The sequence below is a fragment of the Rattus norvegicus genome, chromosome X, assembly GCF_036323735.1.
Source record: "Rattus norvegicus strain BN/NHsdMcwi chromosome X, GRCr8, whole genome shotgun sequence".
Classification (NCBI taxonomy): Eukaryota; Metazoa; Chordata; class Mammalia; order Rodentia; family Muridae; genus Rattus; species Rattus norvegicus.
Window position 1 is genome coordinate 13,005,387 of NC_086039.1, and position 18,563 is coordinate 13,023,949.

At 45.7% G+C, this 18,563-nt stretch overlaps 1 long non-coding RNA gene across 4 annotated transcripts; it reads left to right on the forward strand.

Annotated features, from left to right (window-relative positions):
- The first annotated feature begins 1,268 nt into the window (after nucleotides 1–1,268).
- On the forward strand, nucleotides 1,269–17,902 carry LOC102549122 (uncharacterized). Of its 4 annotated transcripts, none has more exons than XR_005498318.2 (3): nucleotides 1,269–1,426; nucleotides 2,809–2,951; nucleotides 12,053–17,902. It is a non-coding gene; the product is annotated as an uncharacterized LOC102549122 (long non-coding RNA). The 4 variants fall into 4 exon arrangements; XR_597518.3 differs by having other exon boundaries at nucleotides 12,397–16,317; XR_005498320.2 differs by lacking the exon at nucleotides 12,053–17,902 and adding an exon at nucleotides 10,735–12,043.
- Nucleotides 17,903–18,563: the final 661 nt, after the last annotated feature.

Here is an 18,563-nt window from a genome sequence, read left to right on the forward strand (position 1 = left end):
GTGGGGTTTCTCTTGGCTCACAACTCGAGGCACTACCTCATGGCAGGGAGGCATAGCTGCAGGGACAGGAGGCAGCTGGCCACAATGAATCCACAACTGGGATACAGAGAGGGGTGCCTGCTTCTTCTCCTCAGTATGCTTTCCCTCTTCTCCCTTTTTATTAAGTCAGAACCCAAGTCTCATGGGATGGTGCTCCAAGTTTGAAGTGGGTTTTTCTTTCCTCAGTTAATCCTTTCTGGAAATCCTCATACAGATGTTGGAGGTTTATATTCAAGGTGACTTGAAATCCAGTCCAGTTGAGACTAGAAATAGAGCTGCCCAAGCTCTTTTCAAACCAAACAAAAACAAAAACAAAAACAAAAACAAAAACAAAAACACTACTTGGATTCCTTCTTCCAAAAGGCTCCTTCCTGGCCTCTACCTGAAGACCCAAGAGCCTCTCCCTGGTAACAGATGATTGGATAAGGGGTGGGCACCTGACTCTACCGGACCAATCATATTCTCCACGAGGAATTTGAAGTCAGGATCTTGGTCTTTCTTTGTTTTTGTGGCCATTCCACTTGGGTTCTGTCTTTTAAGAGCCCAGCACCGGTGAAGTGTCATGAATTTAGCTTGAAGTTGAACATCTAGATGTCAACTCATGAGACTGTGCCCCAGTCCTACAGCATCAAAGGGACCTTGTTTTTACCACACACATTATAAGAATCCAGAATGGAGGAAGTGTGGTTCTGGGACATTTGGCTCTGGTAGCTTCTTAGCTACCTGAACTAAGAGAAGGTCTTGTGCTATGTGAAATTCTGGATACTGTGGAGGCAGATGTGACCTGGCCATTTCCCACTGTCTACACAGAGTGGTCAGAAAGACAGACAGGAAAGAGGTGAGTTGAGAGGTCAGCAGGGATCAGGTCCCTTAGCATAGTACCAAGGCCCTCTTGCATCTTTAGACGTTGCAGTTACTGCCAGAGGGAAAGTGTTCTTTCTGTCTTTGGTCTCTGAGACAGCCTTTTCGGGGATATGCACAAGGTACCACCTCAAGTGGTGTAGTTAGCTCACACCCCCAGAAGGGAAGGTTAGCCATGTTTTATAGATACCCTGTGATAAGCTTTCAGTCTCCACCTGGCTTCTTTTTGTCCTTTTGAGTTAACCTGTTCTCAAGCCACTGCACAGATCTGATGGCTTTCCTAAGCCTTTGTGATGGTTTGTATATGCTTGGCTCAGGGAGTGGCACTAGTAGGGGGTGTGGCCTTGTTGGAGTAGGTGTGTCACTGTGGGGATGGACTTTAAGAACCTCATCCTAGCTGCCTGGAAGCCAGTATTATGCTAGCAGCCTTCAGATGAAGATGTAGACCTCTGAGAGATTCCTCCACATGCCTGTCTGGACGCTGCCATGCTCCTGCTATGATGACAATGGACTGAACCTCTGAACTGTAAGCCAGCCCCAATTCAATGTTGTCCTTATAAGAGTTGCCTTGGTCATGGTGTCTCTTCACAGGAGTAAAACAAAACCCTAACAAAGACACTCTTCTTGGCTTCTGGTTGTCCCAGGTAGCTGAATAGTTCTTCCTCCCTCACAGGCAGCCATGTAGTTCTGGGGACTCCCCTCCTCTCCTGCTTCTCTCTGTGCTTTTTGACTTCTTGTCAACCTTTCCTAGCTTTGTAAGTTTTACTCTGGAAACCTTTTTGGCATCTTTGTTCTTCCAGCCAGCCCCTAAACACGTCCTTTCATCTCTGGCCCCCAAATTCAACATTCAACCTAGCTTTGGGTTATGCAGGTCCCTCATTCCAGTCATCTACTAGAAGCCTCAATATGGGTGCCCCAGAGTCCTCTCCATATTTCCCTTCCCAAGTCTGATTCCTCTTTCTGTTGCCTTGTTGCATTAATGAGGCCTTCCTCTATGATGCTGGAGCTGGGGAATTTTGGCAGGGAATTTTGGCTGTGCCATTTCTCTGCCAGGAAATACCCATGTGGGCCTCACTCAAATCCAAGTTTCACCTTCCTCACTTTCTCCTTGCCACTCATGTCAGCCTCTGAGAGTGCTAGCACTGAGGTGCTCCTCGCTAGACTTGGTGACACACGTGACCCAGCCTATAGACTTGGGGGAAGGCCCTTGAGGTCCATGGACCATCCATGGGGAGGCTGAACTTTTCACCTCCTCCCAGAGGTTGTTCACGTGACCTTTGCTCTCCCAGAGAGATTTTGTTCCTTTATGGCCATCAGAACCCTTTTGCTGAGCAACCAAATAGATCTAGGGAGCGAGAACCTGTCAGGATGTGTCCTGCAGAAACCAGGCTGTGATGGAGCAAGAAGGCCCCACTTGGATTTCATCATTTATGAGCCCAGCAACAGTGAGGTGTCACTACCTTTAGCTTGGACATCTTAGATAGCAACCCATGCGGCCATATCCCCTCCCTGCACTGTCAAAATGACCACAATTTTCACCATGCACAGCACAAGGATCCATTCTGGAGGAAGTGTCCTCTTTAGGGGTGTGGCAGTTAAGGAAGCACAGCCACTGTAACAAGGCCCAGAGTCTTTCCACAACAGGCTATCTATTATTGACGTGAACCCCAAAGTGACTGTTTCTGAAGAACAGGACTTTCTCCTCTATGGGGAAATGAATGCAGGGACCTATGTTCCTTCTAACTTGTAGCTCTGATAGACTCATCCCTATCAAGATGTCCATTTTTTTCTCCTCCCCCACAAATGGCCCAAAAATAATCATATGGCCACATCTACTTGCAAATAGGGTTGGGAAATGGAGTCCCTCAAAGTGGCTTTAGGAAGTAACTAGTTTCTTTCCTTCTCAAGGCCTAGCTGCTGTGTAGCAATTTCCTCTCAGCTGAAACATTCCATCTGAGAAAGAGACTCCTTAAAACGGACTCAGAAAGCACGTAACCCCAGATTCAGCAAGTCCCTCCGTCCTCAAGGCTGTATAAGCAGAAAGGGGAAAGGTGAGTCTCCAGTTTTTTAAGCTCCCTCCACTTTGTGTGGACAGCTTCAGTCTTCTAGCTTTTATGAATCATCACCCACGCTGGAGTGGGCTTTCAGAGATATGGTTATCTTTAAGTAGCCCATGCTCCTATAAGTAACCCCTTACTCACATTCCTGTAAGTTACCCCAGTAAACCCATTGAGTAACCAAGTTGGACTTCGATGACGCCATTACTTTGCGCTGTTGTCAGCCTCCTATGTAGACTGAGTGATGTTTGCTCATGTCTCCTCAGGAACACTGTTACACAACACTGGTACACTGAGCATAGTGACTCATTAATCTCAAAACTTAGCATCTGTTATGACACAGAGAGATTCTAAGGCACTGGAGTGAGAGCAAGACTATCTTAATGTAAACTTTTGGTACATGCAAATAGCTTGGACCTTCAAGGGAAGATGCAGGAAACAGGTTTAGAAGGACTGGACCACCAAGAAATAATGTTTGAACCTCTGCGGCGGTACCTGAAATCAAGAGGTAGCTCTGGGTTATGCTGCTCTCCTGTTTTAGCCCCATCACCCAGTTTTGCTCTTAACTCTTGTTCTACGTAACACTCTAATAGAGGGCCTCCGAGCGGCCACCTGGGCCTTTGTTGACAAGAGGCAGCCACTTCTTAGCTTTGAGATGAGATCAGGTACTCCAGTCTCTGTGATGCTGTGTCCTCTTATCACTGACAGTTACTGGAGGACAGAGACAACTGGGATAAGACACAATCCAACATTCTGAGCCTTCACAATGCAAAAAGTCACCTGCAGTAGGGCAGAATGGAATAGATCCCCAAATTACACTGTAGCCATTAACAATGTGCCGTATCCAGAATACATTAAAGAGCACAACAGCCAAACAAGTGCAAGTCTGAGACAACAGTGGCTAAGGAAACAGTTTTCAAAAAATGAAGTACAGGTGACTGATAGATTAATATGAAAAGATATTCATCACCTTAGTCATCAGGGAAATTCAACTAAAGCTACTCTGAGATTCCATCTTGTCCCAGACAAAATGACTATCATCAAGAAAACAAATGGCAGGCCAGGTGTGACAATTTAACCCAAGCACTGAGGAAGCAGAAAGGGGACGATCTCTCTATGAGCTCAAGGCCAGCCTGGTTTACATGGAGAATTCCAGGCCAGCCAGGGCTACATAGTAAGATCCTGTCTGAAACGGGATGGGAGTTACAAATACCAAATGCTGCCTGCCTGCGGGAGGTGCAGACAGTTTCAGGGCTCCTATTTTAGTATGTGTCACTGTGATGGTTTGTACATTCTTGGGCCAAGGAGTGGCACTGTTAGGAGGGGTGTCCTTCTTGGAATATGAGTGTCACTGTGGGTGTGAGCTTTAAGACCCTCACCCTAGCTGCCTGGAAGGCAGTCTTCCACTAGCAGCCTTCAGGTGAAGATGTAGAACTCTCAGCTCCTCCTGCACCATGCCTGTCTGGACTCTGCCATGCTCCTGCTTTGATGATAATGGACTGGACCTCTGAACCTGTAAGCCAGCCTCAATTAAATGTTGTCCATTATACGAGTTGCCTTGGTCATGGTGTCTGTTCACAGCAGTAAAACCCGAAGACAGTCACTGATGCCAGAATGGGCTTTTCAGTGATGCAGTGTGGAGGCCTCAAAAAAAAAAAAATCTAAAACTGCCCTATGACCTAGTGTGATGGTTAATATCGATTGTCCACTTGACAGATTCTATAATAATTGAAGGTAAGCCTTTTGTCAGGGACAAGTATCTCCCCAAGTGAAGTGATGATCCTGACTTGGTTAACTGAGGTGGGAAGACCCATTTAAATTGGGTGGCACCATTCCCTAGGCTGGGATCCGGGATCCTAGACTGAATAAAAAGGAGAAAATCTAGCTGAGTAGTAGCAGTCATCATTTTTTTGTCCTGAATGTAAATGCAGTGTGACCAGCTGTTTCTTCAGGTTTCTGCCATTCTCACCCCATTGCCATGATGGACTGTACCCTATAACTACACGGCAAAATAAAACTTTTGTTCCTTAAGTTACTTTTGTTATGTTTTTATATTCCAGAAAGAAGACAAGTATCTTAGATTCTCAGCCATACCACTCAAGAATAGATTCAAAGGAATCTAATTGAGCAGACCACAGAAAGCCTTACACGTCCCTGTCTATCCCTGCAGTATTCATAGTAACCAGGAGATGGGAGTAGCCTGGATGTCCATCAGCAGTGAAAAGGGGTAAAGGAAATTCGGTAGAGACTTGTCTTAGTTGCTTTTCTACTGCTGTGAAGAAACAGCATGACAAAGGTGACTTATAAAAGAAAGCATTTAATTTGGGGGCTAACAGTTCTGAAGGATAGTAAAGTCCATGGCCGTCATGACAGGGAGCAGAGCAGCAGGCAAGCAGGCATCGTGCTGGAGAAATGGCTGCAAGTTTACATGTTGAGACAACAAGCAGAAGACAAAATGGGGGTGGGGGGCAGACAGAGAAAAAGAGAGAAAGAGAACTAACTGAGAATAGCATGAGTTTTTTTGAAACCTCAAAGCCCTTCCCTATGACATGCCTCCTTCAACGAGGCCAGACCTCCTAATTCTTCCCAAATAGTTCCATCAAATGGGGACCAACTATTCAAATATATGAGCCTCTGGGGACCATTCTCATCCAAACCATCACACTACTTATTCAGCCATAATAGAGAATGAAATCATGACATTTGCTTGCAGGAAAGTGGATGGAATGGGAGATCATTGTATTAAGCAAAATAAGCCAGACACAAAAAGACAATCATCACATGTATTCTCTTAAACATGGAAGTTAGCTTAAAAGGAAGGCTGGGGGGTTGGGGATTTAGCTCAGTGGTAGAGCGCTTGCCTAGCAAGCACAAGGTCCTGGGTTTGGTCCCCAGCTCCCCCCCCCCCAAAAAAAAGGAAGGCTGGGTGTGGTGCCTCATGTCTGTAATTTAAGCACTTGAGTCAGAAGAATTGCTGTGATTCAAGGCTAGCACACTCTACACTGTCTTAGTAAATACTCAGTCTTAGAAAAGGGAGTTAATAAGGAATAATAAGAGGTAAATATGATTAAAGTACCTTAAATGTGTGTATGAAAATGTCATAATGAAGTCTTACTATGTACAACTAATACACGGTAATAAAATATATTAAAATTGATTTAGATTGAATAAAACTAAAAACCTAGTGTCAGGCTGGGAACATGGCTCAGGTTATTAGCTGTCTTGAGAGGGGAATCATAGGTTAGCGAGAGGGTTCTTTTTATAACAGTTAAAGTGGAAGTGACTTGGTCTTATCTCATGAGCCATTTGTGTCTGAGGGTGCCTGTATCTAGATAGACGTGTGGGTATCACATTATCTTTTTAAAGACATATGTCTGTGTGTTTGTATGAGAGCCCACAGAGGCCAGAAAAGGGTATCAAATCTCCCGGAACTGGAGGTACTAGCAGGACCAAAAAAACTCCGGTCCTCTGGAAGAGGAACAAGAACTCCCAACCATGGAGCCATCTCTCCAGCCCCATTGTTTTAAGTAGTTAACTTCATCGTGAAAGCTGTCTTCTTAGAGGCAGGTCACTGGGCAAGGCACTGTGAGTCATTAGGAGTTAGGCAGCTAGAAAACATCATCCTGAGTGAGGTAACCCAATCACAAAAGAACACACATGGTGTGCACTCACTGATAAGTGGATATTAGCCCAAAAGCTCAGAATACCCAAGATATACTCCACAGACCACAGGAAGCTCAAGTAGAAGGACGACCAAAGTGTGGATATTTCAGTCCTATTTAGAAGGGGGAACAAAATACTCACAGAAGATAGAGGGAGGAAGGGATCTGGGAGAGAGAGAGGAGGGGGAGGGAAAAGGGGTGGGGATCAGGTATGGGAAGAGACAGGAGAGAAGTACAGAGGGTTAGGAAATTGAACAGAAATATGTAGTGTTGGGTGATGGGGAGCTGGGGGTAGCCACTAGAAAGTCCCAGATGCCAGGGAAGCAAGAGGGACCCAACAGGGATGACATTAGCTGAAATATCCAACAAACAGGAGAGAGAACCTGTAGAGACCACCTCCAGTAGATAGGCACGGCCCCCAGTTGAGGGATAGGGCCACCCACTGTCTTAGTTAGGGTATCATTGCTGTGAACAGACACCATGACCAAGGCAAGTCTTATAAAGGACAATATTTAATTGGGGCTGGCTTACAGGTTCAGAGGTTCAGTCCATTGTCATCAAGGCAGGAACATGGCAGCATCCAGGCAGGCATGGTGCAGGAGGAGCTGAGAGTTCTACATCTTCATCTGAAGGCTGCTAGCAGAATACTAGGCATTAAGGAGTTGGGGGGTTAGGTGGGGGAGCACCCTCATAGAAGCATGGAGAGGGGGAGGGGATAGTGGGTTTCTGGAGGGGAAACTGGGAAAGGGGTAACATTTGAAATGTAGATAAAGAAAATATCTAACAAAAGAAAAAGGAGTTAGGCAGCACGTCTTTGTATAAGACCTCATAGTCACTGGGGACACTCAGGCTCCAAATACCCATGGCTTGGTTGTTACTGAGTGGTGCCTTAACTCTTGACTCTGTCCTTTTGTGTCTTCATTAGCTTGCAGGGGTTGACAGTCCCAAGCAGATCATAGATGAGGGATGTGTAACCCAATGAGTGTGATAATCAAGGCAGGTAGGAAGTGGACATTTTAAATGCATGACCATCCTTTTAGGCTCTTACAGAAAGCCTGGCAATTTGATGCACCCAGATGAATCTGTGTCTGCTGCATGTCCTCGGGTCTATCTTCTTCTCTTCTGTTCCCTCCCCTCCTTTCCTTCTGGTCTTTCTCTCCTTGTGTTTTTGGTTGTTTTTTAAAGAAGTTTCTGGATTTTGGGTTTTCTGAGGCAGAGTCTTGCTAAGTAGCCCAAGCTGATCTCCAACCTCGGGCAATCCTCTTGCCTCTGCCACTCCAGGGCTAAGATTACAGATCTGAGCCATTGCAACAGGCTGAAATTGCTGTTGGTGGTGGTGGTGGTGGTGGTGGTGGTGTGTGTGAGTGAGTGAGTGAGTGAGTGAGTGAGTGAGTGAGTGAGTGAGTTGTGTGTGTGTGTGTGTGTGTGTGTGTGTGTGTGTGTGTGTGTGTGAGAGAGAGAGAGAGAGAGAGAGAGAGAGAGAGAGAGAGTACATATGTGTGCTTTGTTGTCTCCCACTGGACTATATCTCCGGTCTATATCTCCTAACTTTTAAAGAACATATTGCTGTGGTAATCTCCGTTTATGAATCTTGCTGCACTAAATACTTCACAAGAGACAACTTTCAAGGAGGAGCAGCTCATCTGATGATACAGTTAAGAAAAGACATAGCCCAGCATGGCCAGGAATACATGGAAAAAGAAGCCCAAGAAAGCTGGCTCCATGTGTCTGCAGTCAGGAAGGGGACAGACAGAAAGTGACATTGGACTAAAAACTTTAAGGCCCACTCCCAGTGACCTACTTCCTCTAGCTAGGCTCTGCTTTCCTGAAAGGGCCACCAACTGGAGATGAAGTGTTCAAACACATGTGCCTGGGGGGACATTTCATATTCAAAGCACAGCACACACCTATACCATCTCTTACTTCTACCCTGTCAATAAAATTGTGTCATAATTTATTAAGTCACATTCAGTATTTATAATATGTTAATGTCACCTGGTCCAGGAGGATCTAAATATATGTTCTTTACAGAATAAAGTTGTGCTTTCTTTAGAATTAATATTTATCTCTTCCCCTATTTTTGTTTGTTGCCGTTCCTGCCTATGTAGTTTAGACCGACTCCAAAGAAGTGAGTGCCTCTCCTGAATGTACGCAAACAAACCCCTCAAACTTCTTGATTTTTAATTGGAGACCCTCATCCCAGAATCCTGTCTGCACCTGCTCTGGCTGTCAGAGTACCACTCTGAGCTACTGGTTGGTCCTCTGAATACTACATACTAATTTTTTGGGACCCTGAATGTCTCCTAGAGGCCCATGTGATAAAGGCTTGGTCTGGAATCTAATGTTTTAATAGGAATGTGGTACCCCGACCACTTTCTTGCCTTTCTTGCTCCCTCCCAGGCTATGATTTAAACAGCTTTGTACTAACAGTCCTATCCCCCATGATGAGTTGCCTCACTCCAGACCCAAAGCAGTAGAGCTAACTGGTCATGGACTGCATTCTCCAACACGGGGAACCAAAACTAACCTTTTCTCTTTATAAGGTGGTTTTCTCAGATATTTTGTTATAGTACTGGAAAGATTAACATCTCACTTTCTACATTCAGATCAGTTACCTACTGCTTTGTAAGAAAATCATCTTAAGACTTAGTGGCTTAAAATGGCAAGGATTACTTATTTACTCTGGCTTCAAGGCAGCACCCCTGTTTCCTGTATGGTAGCTCTGTGGGCAATAGCACATGCTATCCTGAATATAGAACCCTTCATATTCAATCTCTTCCGGAAGAGAATCCTGGATCAGATGATTTGGGAAAAAGAGACACGGTGTCTTGGCTAGGATGGGTGGCAGAGTCTTCTATGGTTTTTTTTTTTTTTGAAGACTGTAAACAGTCTGGTTTTTTGACCCTTCTGAGACTTCTGTGCCTGGTGCCTTGTGAGCCCTCTGTTCCTCAGGGGTTCTGCTTGCTAAGTTGGCTTGTTTCTTGCCATTTGCATGCCCACAGTCACTCAGTTTCTTAGTTTCATCGCTGGTGCTGTGGTAAAACACTGACAAAAAGCAACTTAGGAAAATTATTTGACTGACAGTTCTAGGTGACAATCTATCATTGCAGGGAAGTCAAGGCAGGAACTTAAAACATCACATCTACAGCTAGGAGCAGAGAGAGAAAATAAATGCACCAATTCTTTCTTTTTTCTCCTCTAGCTTTCTCCTCTCATATGTTGTTCAGGGACCCCTGCCTAGAGAATGGTGCAACCCACAGTGGACCTGAGTCTTCCCAGATCAATTACCAATCTTGGTAATTGTCCACAGACAGGCCCACAGGCCAACCTGATCTAGGCAATTCCTCACCAAGACTCTCTGCCCAGGTGATCCTAGGTTGTACCAGGCTAACAGATCCTAGTGTTTTCTTTTCTTTCTGCTTTTTTACTGTTGTTTATTTTTTGTTTTGGGGATTGGTTGTTGTGCTGACAATGGAGCCCAGAGCTTGAAGCATGCTAGAGAAATACCCTACCATCAAGTTTCATCCTTGGTCTCAGCTTCCAGAATTTTCTAGGTGTTGGTCTGTTAAGTCAGTTACCTTTTGTCTGTTTGCTTTACGGTTGCCAAAATGTTAATGATATCTTTCACTGGCTGCATTTCCCTCTCTCACTTTTTATTTCTGCCCTAATGTATTTAGAACCAGAAAAAAAAATCCCATTACTGCCATTTTAAAGAGAGCTGTGGGACGTAAGATGGGGGCACATAAGTGCTCAATATCCCATGGCTAATTGGAAATTATCTATCCATTTTTTTCATTCAATAACTGTTGAGATGCTCCCAGCAAGAGGAACTGTGTCTCATTCCTTGGGTAGCTTTTCACAGCAAATACAAATGTGCATCAAATCCTAGACAAGAGGACAACGATGAGCCGCCTATGAAAGGGGGCAGTGAGAAAGATGCTAAACTCCTCCATTCTCCTCCAATGTGTCCTCCTTTGATGACGGCTGCTGCCCTTGCAAATGTCAGGCCAGCTCCAAACAATTCCTTGGGTCCTAGCTGTACCTTTGCTGGTAGGGCTGCTGTGGGGATCATTCAGCCTTTCTTTTAAATCTCTCTCTCCCTTTCTGATTATAAGATACAAAGAAATGGACTGCTGTGATGCCTCTATGGATAAAGGAGCTTGCTGCCAAGCCTGACGGCCTGAGTTTGATCCCCGGACTCAGAAAGAGAGAACTGACTATCACAAGTGTCCTCTGACCTTCACACACACACTGTGACATACATGCCCTGCCACAATAAGCAAACAAACAAGATACAAGGAAGTACCAACAACTTTGCAAACTGCTCTTAAAAAAATTTGCTTTGAAGTCCCTTCTGGAAGGTGTGTTTATCACGCTAGATATGAGTTGTGAGGGCACGGTGGGTGGGTTATTTAACCCAAGTGGGTGTCATTTAACCAGAGTAGGAAGGATCATGGAGACACGAACAGGCAAGAAAGGGCCACATTGACAAGCACAGGAGCAAGAAACTGGTCAGGTACTGCAGGGACCCCCAAACCACCAGATCTAAAAAATGTCCTTGCCTGAGGCCTGGAACATCGGGTCTGGTTCTCTGATCCAGTTACCTCTGGCTCCTGCCTGGAAGCTATAGCAAGGACTGACTGAAAGTGAACAGGGGAAACTGCCCCACCTTGTGGTTGTGCCAGAAGAACTGACCATCTCATCCTCTCCCCATGGATCACCCAAGTGTCTACCTTAAGTCCTTTAAGATGTCCCAGACTAGCAGCTACACAGGAGCCCTGTCTTCTCTCATTTAAGTTTCCACCGATGAAATCTATAAAACAAAACAAAACAAAACTTCTAAAACTCACTGGTGCTCTATGTCTCTGAGTTTCATTCTCTTGAATTCGTGAGGAAACTGGAAAACCATTGGCTCAAGGCGGCTTTGGTGGCTATTGAGTTTTTTAGAACCCTAGGCCCCCACGCTAAGCTTGCCTGAAAAGAGAGTGAAGTCTTTCATCAAATTCAAAGGTACCTCCAAAATTCCTAGATCAACATCAATTAACACAGCAAATGTAGGCTAGAGAGATGGCTCACACTTCTGAGTGCTGTTCTTACAGAGGACTGGAGTTCGGCTCCCAGGATCCCCAGCAGGAGGATTTCCCAGAGGAGAGTTCAGCTCCCAGAATTCCCAGCAGGAGCTTTCAAGTACCTGTAACACCAGGTTCTTTTTTGGGTCCTGCACTCACGCACACACTTCCACACAGAGAAATTCATGTATATACACATAATTAAAAACAAAATATTATAAGACCCAACAGAGGTGTTCTTGAACTTTAAATAAATAGAATCCCAGTGCCTTTACCTTTTCATGTCTTTTATCATGGAAAATTTGACAATATTACTGAGGTCTTGGTCATTGACTCTTTTTATCACGGTGTGATTTCCCCACAGGTGAGTCCGTTCTGTGGTTCTACCTCAGGTGAGCTACCTGCCTGCTGAGGAGGGGGGCTGTGCAGTTTGAAGGCATTTACCCACAAATCTGGCAGGTTTTCCAGCAGGACCTTTAAGGAACAAGGTCCTTTCCTTGAAACCTCTCCAGATCTGACTTGGCCAAGAGAAGCAGGGCTGTCAAATGCAAACCGAAAGGGTCCATGAAGCTTGTGACTTAGGAGGTTGGAAGATCAAAGACTGCATACGGAATATTCAGATCTCCCTTGCTTACCTTGTAACCTTGACCAACTGCAGTCTTGCTTTAACTGCAGCACGGCCTTGTCTTTTTTTGGCCCTTTTCTAAGGTCTGCCCCTGGAGCAGGAGCCCAAATAAAGGCCAGGATTCTGCTGTGCTCGCGGAAGAAAGAGCTGACTTCCCCATTTGGCATGGAAAATTGCGGTATTCGGAATGTCTGTGCTCCCAACATGCTCCTGCCTGGAAAACCTGACTCTCAAAAGGATGGATTAGGAGGTGGAGCTGTTGTGACATTGAATCAGGTGGTGAATGGCACCAGTGATGAGAGCTGTGTGCTGTGTGTGTGCTGTGTGCTGTGTGTGTGTGTGTGTGTGTGTGTGTGTGTGTGTGTGTGTGTGTGTGTGTGTGTGTATGAAAGGACTCAGGGAGAAGTTCGTCATTTGCAAGCCAGAAAGAGTCCTCATCATGAACTGGCTCTGCCAGTATCTTGAGCTGTTGAACTGTGAAGAATAAATACCTTTCTGTTGGTTAAACTTACCAGTCTATGATATTTTGTTACAGGGTCAACTGAGCCATCCAAAATACCATTAAATCATGTTTATATTTCTCACCAGTGTATCTCTTACAACAGTCCAGATTGATTACCGTATAAACAATCATCCCCAAATCTAGTGACTTCAAACAGCATCACTGAGTTAGAGCATGCCCTGCACTTGGGGACAAGGTCCACGAGGCAGCCGGATGCTGCTCTAGAATACCTGGAACTCAGCTTGGAGGACACAAAGACTGTTGCTGGAATGATTTGAGGGGTTGCATATTTGACATCGTGGTGAGTGATGCTGGCTATCTGCTAGGACACCTAAGGGTGACCTCTTCATACAGGCTAGTGAGGGCTACCATACAGCATGGCTACTGAGCTCCAAGTGTGGAGATCTCGAGAGAGAGAGAGAGAGAGGCAAAGGTGTAGCCTCCTTATCTCTTTCCTGCCATGCTGGAGATAGGACAGAGGGATCCCCACACTCTGAGTACAAGGCTTCGAAGCCCAGAACTGCTGTCTGTACTGAGCACTTAGGGCCTTGTGCTCTGGTAATGCCAGATCCTTGACTACACCACAGAAAAGAATTTCAGTGAAGTAGAGTGAAGCAGTTGGCAAGTTTTCTAGGGAGAGATAAAGAGACTGTATATAGTTCAGTGTAGGTACTGAGACAGAGAGACAGACAGACAGACAGACAGACTAAAGAAGGGACAGCACACACCTCTAAAATGTGACCTTCTCAAAATGGTAGCATGCTTTGATGTCTTTGTTATGACTGTGTATGTGAATCCATGTCTTTTACAGTTATTGCTCAAGGGATGCAATTTACAATAAGGTTTAAAGGCTGGATTTTTATATTGTGTATGTGTGTTAGTCTGTATCTAGGTGTGTGCACCTGGGTAAAAGTGCCCACAGAAGCCGGATGAACTGGGTGCTCCTGGAACTAGAATTACAAATGGCTGTAAGCCCCCTAACATGGTTGCTGGGAATTGACCTCAGGTCCTCTGGAGCCTGTTCTTAACTGATGGGCCTCCAGCCCCTACTCTTGAACTTTTGGCGGGGGGGAGAATTACATTTACTTGGTACGTGTGTACCTGAGTGTGGAAGTGCACGTGACTCCTGTGGAGGTTGGAGGACAACTTGCAAAAGTCTGTTCCCTCCTTCTACTCTGTAGGTCCTGGTGATCAATGCTTGAGGCTTGGCAGCAAGCACCTTTCCCACTGAGCTCTCTCTCCAGCACCACTTCTTGCTGGGAATTGAACTCATGACCTCTGGAAGAGCGGTCGGGCGCTCTTAACCGCTGAGCCATCTCTCCAGCCCGTCCAGCACCACTTCTTATTGGAAGGTGATTGTAGGAGGTTGTGTTTAGGAATGAGAGAAGAGAGCTGGCACAGTTATGAGCAAGGTCATAAACACTCTGACCCTAAGTGTTGAAATGCACTGCATTAGTGCTTTGTGACCTTCTTTGACATATCTTTGAATGGTCTCTACAGATTGTAACTTTAATTTTTTTTCAATGCCTACTTTTAATGCTGGTTCTTAAATGCTTTAACCTCCCTTCTAGACCACCACCCACCAGAGGTAGTAAAAACGAAAGGATACAAGAGATGTGGACCTGTTTAGAAATGGTTCTTTGGAAATGTCTGTGTTGGCTGCAAATCCACAGTTCAGTTCACAGATTTGCAGAAACAGCTCAATCCAGTCGCAAACACTTAACGGATATATGCACAGTTCAGCTTGGTAGAGTCGGGATAGCAAACACAAATCAGCAGCAGGGACACTACCTAGCCGAGAAGCCAGGCCTCAGCCTCGACATCAGTCAACAGCAGGGGGGGCCAGCAGGAATGCTAAGAGCCGTTCTTGGCTATGCCTCTGTCAGCGAAGCCAAGAGTATCGAAGAGTCAAGACCAACAAGCATAGCACAGCTAGCTCTATAAGCAAGCCTAGCTCAGCCTCCGCCATTGTCCATCGAGTTCCATCGATGGCCATGTGTCCTCCGAGCATCTAGTCTCAGCACGTGCATCTGTCTCAGATGACATCACTCTTCCAATCAGCTCAAGTCCACAGAGACAACAAGGAACTACAGCACACCACCAAAAGTTTCTTGATACATTTCTCGCTATAAAGTCCTAACAAATAGAGCTCAACTACATAATGTAATACAGACCAATACATGCATGTCATTAGAAATAAATCCTTTATCACATGTCTTTTCACATGCTCACTTTCACCTGTGTCTGCTTCAATGCCTTAGATTTTCAACTATTGTCTACTTCAAGGAAAAAAAAAAAAACACTCCTTCATGTGTTTGCCCTAGCAAAACACCATCCAACACAACTGACTTTTCAAAGAACCCTTAAGTTTCCACTTCATTGGGTGACTTTGACTTGGGCATTTGTATTGAAACTTCTGACTCAAAATGAGACCCCGGAGTAAAGGGACCCTTTCTGCTCCCATGCCCCTCAATTCTCTCTGTCCTTTTCCTGCCTCCATACAGCTAAGTTGCAGCTCAGCCCTAAACCTTTGACCTGGCAACTGTAACTTTTTTTTCTTTATTGCTAGAAGAAGGAACATAACAGAGGAAGCATGTGTCATGGCTGACGGTTTGGGGAGATGTGGTCTGGTATACTGGGAAGTCAAGATGGTATGTGGCTTCATAGTGGCTTCATGCTTATGAGACCTTTCTTTCTTTCACACCTCAGGCAGGCAGAGCAGGAGGCAGAAAAGGGACAGGAAGTGAGGCCAGGCTATAAAACTTAAGGTTAGCTGCCCAGCAGTCTACTTCCTCCAAGTAAGCCCCCCTCATAAAAGTTCCACAGCCACGTGGGGAAAGGAGAGAACCAGCTCGTGCCAGTTATCCTCTGAAGTGGTCTACTACCTCAAAAATAATTTTTTATTTTTTTAAAAAGTTACCAAAGAAAAGTGTAAAAATGCATCTCCTGTAACACAGGAACTTTCACAAGGAACTGAAAATCCGAAGAAAATGTTAAAATTGGTGCTTTTATACTGGGCTTGATGTAGGGTAGATAATGGTGAGAAAACGTCTTAGAACAAAGTGGCGGCACCTTAGAACAAAGAAGCTATGGTGGCAAGTCCTGTTCCTTTGGAGTTTTCTGGGTGGCCCTCCATCTTGAGAAATAAGAGGGGATGAGTTCTGTCCTGGGTGACTAGGAGGAGCATCTCCCACCTGAGGGTCTTGTGACCCGCTGTAAGGTCACAAAAGAGTTCAGAGTCTGTCTTGCAATCAACATGTCTCACCTTAAAAGAAATCATGCTAAGAAATCATGCTAGCATATGCTGAATCCTTCTGAGAAATACATACTTGGGGCTGAAGAGATAGATGGCTAGGCCATTAAGAACTAAGTTTGGTTTCTAGCACACATGTCAGATGGCTCAACACCACCTATAACTTCACCTCCAGGGAATGCAACAACCCCTTGTGACCTCTGAGGTCACTGGCATGCCCAGGCACACACCTACACATATATAAATACATGTCTGGGAAAAAAGATGCACGTGATTATGGGGCTCGGCAAGCTTGAAGTTGGCTGCATAAGCTGTAGGCTGGGAGCTCAGACCGGAGCTGGTGCAGCAGTGTCCAGTTCATGGGGTCACATGGAGACTCTGACAGGAGTTAAAACAGGGGTCTCACTGTATGTTCTAGGCTGTCCTCAAACTCATGATCCTTCTGCCTCACTCTGCAGAGTGGCTAGAATTTTAAGTTTGTGTCACCTCATTAGCCTGATGTTATTATAATCACGACTCTGAAATGCCCAGGACACCCTGCAGGCTGGCGACTCAGTCAATGGCTTGGAAGTTTGTCTTGAGGGAGAATTCTTGCTTCTTTGGGCAAAGCTTTGAATTGCTCCGAGGAGGTACACTCATATTGTGGAGGGTGGTCTCTTACGGTAGGCTGTCTGCCGCCTATAGATAAAAATGACATACACAAAGCGCCTTCACCCATACAGTAGTGTTGGAACACAGAACCGGGCTCTGCAGCCCAGCCAAATGGCCATGTGAGATCCAGGAAACTCATTCACCCAGTCTGAATCAGCTCTTCTGCTCCCAAGGCTGCTGGAGAGTAACATGAGAAGCAGCCTGCGCTTCTGACATAGTGTCCTCATGAGTCTGGGTTACACAGATCGACTCATCAGGGTTGGCCTTTGAAGCCCTTTGATTTCATCTTGTCCACCTGTCCTGCTTTCTCCTCAGAGCCTTCCTGTGAACTGGCTCTATGCAGGCTTCATGTCTTCATGTGGCAAAGAGTGGATGTCTCCAGCTAACAGCTGATGTGTACCCTCCCTGACACACACACACACAGACACACACACACAGAGAGAGAGAGAGAGAGAGAGAGAGAGAGAGCGCCAGCTAAGTCCCACCTAGACTCCTGAGCCGAGGAAAGTGGAAAATGACAGACAGTCAGTTGTTTCCTAAGCAGCTAAGTCTGGAACTAAGTGCTATGGTGAGATAGATAAGTAAGTAACAGTCCCGTGGAAAGGAAGGCCTACACAGACCCTGGCACATTGCAGGTGCTTGTCTTGCTTACTTCTCTGATTGTCGTGACCAAATACCTGGCAAGAAGCAACCAGCAGGAGGATGGTGGCAGGAAAGATATGGTGGCAGGAATGGGAGATGGCTGTCACATGGAGATCACCGTCAGAAATCAGAGACTGAAAAGGAAGTGAACTCACTCTCAAGCCTCAGAATCCACCCTTCCCGCCCCCACCCCAGAGAACCTCCTGCAGCAAGGACCCACCTTTTAAAGGATCCACATCCTTCCAAAACAGCACCACCAGCTGGGGATCAAGTATTCTACACGTGTCCACAGGGGACAGCTCACATAAACCACCATAGCGCTTAATATGTGTGACTGGAATTTGAGTCCAACCGAGTAATGGCTTTGTTGAAAGGCCTCCCTCGAGAGGACTTGCATTTTCATGAAGATTCTACCCTAAGGGAATGATTTTGTTATGGGAAAATTTTCCAGCAGAGCCATGGGAGGAAGGGTATGCTTGAGACCACATGGGGTCACATACACAAGTAGTGATCAGTTTTAGTTCTGGGCAAGGTGAGGCAGAGAGACAGGGAGAGGGAGGGAGGGAGGGAGGGAGGGAAGGGAAAGGAGAGAGAGAGAGAGAGAGAGAGAGAGAGAGAGAGAGAGAGAGAGAGAGATGAACGATGGTGCCTGATGTAGAGTTTCCAGCATCTTCCTTCCTTATGAAAGGATCTATAATGACAGGGACACTTGGGGAACACTCACAAGAGTTATATAGAGGAACAAAGGCCTCAGAGCATTTATGGGTCACTGAAGGGCTTGGTAAATATCTATAGCAATGTGAGTAATCTTCCAAGAGATCCCAGAGTGCTGCAAACTAGGAAAATGATACCAGAAGAGTGGAGAGGTTAGGGAAAGGGACACCACAACTTCGTCATGATGATGCATGGGCATTAACTGGGTGAGAAAAGAAGGGAAAAGCTTTGCAGTCAGAAGGAACAGTGTGTGCAGAAGATCCCACAATGGGAGGTGGCATGACATGTCTGAGGACTGACTAGATTATTAGTGTGTGATTCTAAGAGTGTGGCAGGTGACAGGAGGACAATGGAAGGAAATAGGCCAAGGTAGTCAGCAGAGAACAGACTGGGGGACAGTTGTAGCCAGGATTTGGGTCTTTATACAGGGGCAAAGGAAGTCTAGTTCTTATGTTTATTTCTTTGATCCCAAGCACTCTCGGCCCACA